The 4,919-nt window shown below is 30.2% G+C and overlaps 1 protein-coding gene across 1 annotated transcript in view; it reads right to left on the reverse strand.

The window, feature by feature from the left end:
- Window positions 1–4,919, reverse strand: part of LOC119679793 (MATH and LRR domain-containing protein PFE0570w-like) — a 22,340-nt gene that overhangs the window by 3,784 nt on the left and 13,637 nt on the right. The window lies entirely within an intron of this gene.

A 4,919-nucleotide genomic window follows, 5' to 3' on the forward strand; every position in this document is an offset into this window, starting at 1 on the left:
ATAAAAAACAAAAATAAAATAAAATAAAATAAAATAAAAAAAAATTCCGTAAATTCGAAAATTGTTTAAATGCCCGCCGGTCTAGTATGCGTTTAAGTAGAAAGAAAGAATATTTAAAAAATTTTTTTCTTTTCTGTTTAACTTAAAAAAAAAATTAAAATTCTTAAAATCAATTATATAATTTGGAAAAAAAGTCCTACTTGAATGGAGTAACTCACAGATACAGACAAACACACACATACAAATAATGTTAAAATTCATTTTAAGCACTTTTCTGTTATTGTTTCCCTTTTGTTTTTGTTTTTGCTTTTTTTGTTGTTTTTTCGATAAATAATTTAATTTAAAATTTATTTGTAAACAAAAAATTTTTTAAATTAAAAAGTAAAAATTTGTTAAAAATAGAAAAATAAATTAAATTGTGTTTTATTTGCAAACAATATTTAAATAATTGGTTTTCAATTTTGGTACTTGGCAAAAAAGTTGGCGTTTGTGTATCTTCAATCAATGCATTTTTATTGAAATATAGAATTCATCTATTTTATATTTTTTTCAAGCGTTTGTTTTATATAATATGTATGTAAATATAATATATGTAAAATCTGAAATTTTTCCAATCTTTGTTGTCTTTAATCTATTGTGTATTTGTTAAAATATAAACTCTAGTAGTTTCTCCTTAGATTCATTAAACATTGTCTTACCTGTTTGTCTACTAAGCACATTAATTTAGTTATATTAATTGCACTTTATATTAGATACTTTAGACTGTAAGTATATATTTTTAGATTTTAAAATATAGTTCAAGCAGTGATTCGATGTCTCAAGCCTGCCTATTTGATTTTAGTAATGAAATTTAGTAAGGACACCATTCTTTTTACTACACTATAAATTAATATATGTCAGTTTTTAGTAAATATCAGGCTTTAAAGTTCCAAATATTTTTTGTGTCAATATAGATTTGTTTTCAAGATATCAAACTTTAGAGTAAAATAAATTTACATCAAAACTAGTGCGTCAAATATTATTTGAACTGTTAGACGATTCAAAGAATATAATATTAGAATGTGTTTATTTCACCATTTGTTAATATAGATTAGTTTTCGAGATGTTATCCTTAAAAGTTGAAAATGTTCACATGAAAACTATAGCGTCAATATTGGTTAGATTGACGAATTGATAGTTAGGATTGTTATTATCCTTTAAAGTTGAAAATGTTCACATAAAAACTGTTCTGTCAATATAGGTTAGTTTTCAGAATATTATGCTTTAAGGTTGAAAAAATTCACATGAAAACTATAACGTTAGTTTTCGGGATGTTATCCTTAAAAGTTGACAATGTTCACATAAAAACTAAAGCGTCAATATTGGTTAGTTTGACTTTGATTTAGTTTGATTGATAGTTTTGATTTAGTTTGATTGAATAGTTAGGATTGTTATTATCCTTTAAAGTTGAAAATGTTCATATGAAATCTATTGTGTCAACATAGGTTAGTCTTCGAAATAATATCCCTTAAAGTTGAAAATATTCACATAAAAACTGTTATGTCAATATAGTTTAGTTTTCAAGATATTATCCTCCATAAATTACTACAACCATGTCCCATGACGTTCTGGAAAATATACAAGTGTGAAAAAACAACAAATAATTTGGGTTTATGATATGTTGGGTGTATGAGTTTGAGTTTATCTGTATATCTTAAAGATAAATTAGTGTGTAAATCAACCCTTCTTGACCATGTAATCTACAGACAGTACACTACAAAACCTTCACCAAATCAAAATTTTTTTGTAGTATATACCTAAAATATATATTGGGTGTTTTTTTAGCTGCATGAGAACTTAAAATGTTAAGACAAGACAGAAATATTATTAGAATGAAATTTTTTTTATTATAATCTGGTAGATATAGGAATAGGAATAAACGATGTACCAGCTCTCAGCGGAGCGGAGCACTATGACCATTGTTGATCTTTCATGCTGCAGCAGACCCTAATCGAGCAGTGAACTCCTCCTGGCTCAGATCAAGGCTGGGCTATCACAGAGAATGTGACTGTAAGTCTCGTCTGCTTCTAATCTGTTAGATATTTTCTAGGCAATTATTTGATCAATATGATTTCTGGCATATGTTCGCCACGGCTACGAGTTACATGGTCCACTCATTTAGTTCAATTTTTGACTATGTGTATAATACATAGTGTATACTAGTACAATATTTTTTAGTATATACTTTGGTACAATCCAGGGTTTGCCACTTATATATGGATCTAATCGAGTATCAATAACTTTTTTACCAAAAGTAACAAATACACGTATTTATGTACTCCGATTTATTGAAGTTGAAAATATCTATGTCAAAGATTTTTTGTTTTTTTTATTGGTGAAATTGCATACTTATCAAGTTCAAAACATTTCCATCAAAATTTTCCTAATAATTTCTCGAGATATTTGCCTGAACGAACAGCAACAATTGTTTCAATTCGCCTACATAAAGGCAACTTTACTAAACTTTACCTAAAAACGTCATTAACCCTTTTTTTCTATTATAATTTGAAAAACGTGTCATAAGCGAAACAATTTCCAATTAAGAGCAGAATTGAGCTCATTCAATGCTAATGATTTGCAAGGAGGAAGCCGGCTGCCACTTGGTCGAAACTAAAAGTAAACCAAAATTTTTAAATTGCCAAAAGCAAAATATCACAAAATGACTTTCAAAGTTTTGCAGAAAATAAAAATTAAACAAAAAAAAACCAAAAAAATTTTATGAATGAAAATAGAAAAAACAAAAAAAATGAAAAACAGAAATTGTTCTGTTTATTTTTGTTTCTGTTTTTGTATGCAGCTGGATTGTTTTTAGTAAATGTACTGAGCTCTGCTCAGAAGCTTGTTAGGAAATTGTTTAGCATTTAATAAAAGTTAAATAGCAGCGGCAACAGTGGCAGTAACAGCAGCGGCAACAGTGGCACTAACAGTAGCGGCAGAAGAAGAAGAAGCAGTGAAACGACAGCCACAGTAGATGAAATGCGAATTAGAAATTTTATTGAAATTGTTTTGTAGAAAGTTTACAAGTTTACAATATGCGTCAAGTAATTCACAAAAATTTCATTGTTGCGAAAAATGTTCAAAATGTTCAAAATGTGCTGTGATTAAAATCTGGACAAGTTAAATTGGTTGACATTTTATACAGAAATCATTTGTTAAAAATAATTTTTACTTGTAGTCTTTAGTTATTTTATTTATTAATTTTGTTTCGAAACAATTAAGCAAATTTTGCCAGTTCTTGTGTAAAATTTTAAATGACTTCATTAGAATATCAAAAATAAAGTTGTCTAGAAATAGTTGTCTAGAGAAATCCGACCTAACAATAACGCAAAATTATTGTTCGGTTCAAAAGGCGCGTGCTGACAGTTGTCAGCACTTCCACTCACAGGCATATTATGCCCATTGTGATACCCTCAAAAATTATTACGGAATATGCGAGTTGCTAACCTTTGTTATCCTTGTTAAACCATTTGGTTTTCCAGATCAAGTTGAGGAGATCCGATAAATTTACTTTCGCTGTCTCTTCCAAGCCAGTGAAAAAGCGATCCCCAAGACATTGAAGTCACCTTGTCTGCAGTCCTGGACAAAGACACAGGGAATAATTGATAGATTCTACCTCCTCTCCATGTTGCTAACTACTGCATAACACACTTGTTGGAACTCACCACCGTTACAATGGCAGAGTGCCCCGTTAGTATTCCAGTAAAAGGCCTTTCGTTTTGTTTTTTTCCATACTATGCCATAAGGTTCTAGCGGCCTCACTTTCTTCGAAGTTAGACCATATATTATTAGTCACCATATTGGTGATTTCCTCTGTTATCTTAAACAGTTAACATATCGGTGTTTGCATTCAGAAGTCGTCCTCTCTTGTATGCAGTTCAGAACCTCTTCTGGCCATCTCATCTACTCGTTCATTCCTTTCAATATTGCTATGTCCAGGAATCCAGCAAAAAGAAACCTTGTGATGTTTGATTCCCATCAGTGAAGGGCAACATTTTAATACAATTTTGTATTTAACCGTTTAGAATTCAATTGCTTTCAGTGCGATCGGAATGCAAAGTAGGTGGTTATTTTTTGAAATATATCTAAACTAATCGATAATTATCTCTTTCTTACTCTCCCTCTCTTTCCGTTGCTAAGTTAATTAAGAATTTAATTCAGTTTTTCAGTAGTAGCTTGAGTACAAATAATAATGGCCCATTGTGATGTCGTGAATAAAATGTTGATTTACCACAAAAAAATGGAATAAAGACCAAATGAGTAGGCGAACAGATATCTTCGAAAAAAAGGCAGAAAATCTTCATGAAAGTAAAAATGAACCAGCATTATAAGTGTATAAAGTTAGTAGTAGTTTTAATGAATGACAACTCACTTATGTCGTGAGACAAGTGGTTCAAAGACCATTAAATCGTTTGCTCGTTGAAGATCAGTATAAAACGGAAGACATCATTTGTACTCTACAGAGTAGAATAAACAACAGTAGTCATTATGGAGTAAACCAGGTTTCATTGCATATCGCTCTATCACGCAGTGACTTGCCAACAACGATATCGTAGTAATAGGTAACTTCAGCTTTATTATTTAGTTAGTTAGTTAATTATTACACACCAAATCTGAAGAAGAGCAAAGTAGTCAGCGCATAAACAGAGTCCATTTGAAACGACTCCTCTTTCCCAGTAAAGTAAAAGCGAACTAAACACATAGATTTATTAGCTTACCCCTGACCGAAAGGATAATATTTCTGGCAGATTGGTAAATAATTGGACTAAATATGGCCACTGAGATTTTACATGGAACAAAGGTTTTCGCAGAGCCACAACAGTCACCAATGTCATTAAAAAATATATGAAGTCTAATTATTGATCTTTACTGATAAGGTAATA

The sequence above is a fragment of the Teleopsis dalmanni genome, chromosome 1, assembly GCF_002237135.1.
Source record: "Teleopsis dalmanni isolate 2A chromosome 1, ASM223713v2, whole genome shotgun sequence".
In the NCBI taxonomy this organism is placed as follows: Eukaryota; Metazoa; Arthropoda; class Insecta; order Diptera; family Diopsidae; genus Teleopsis; species Teleopsis dalmanni.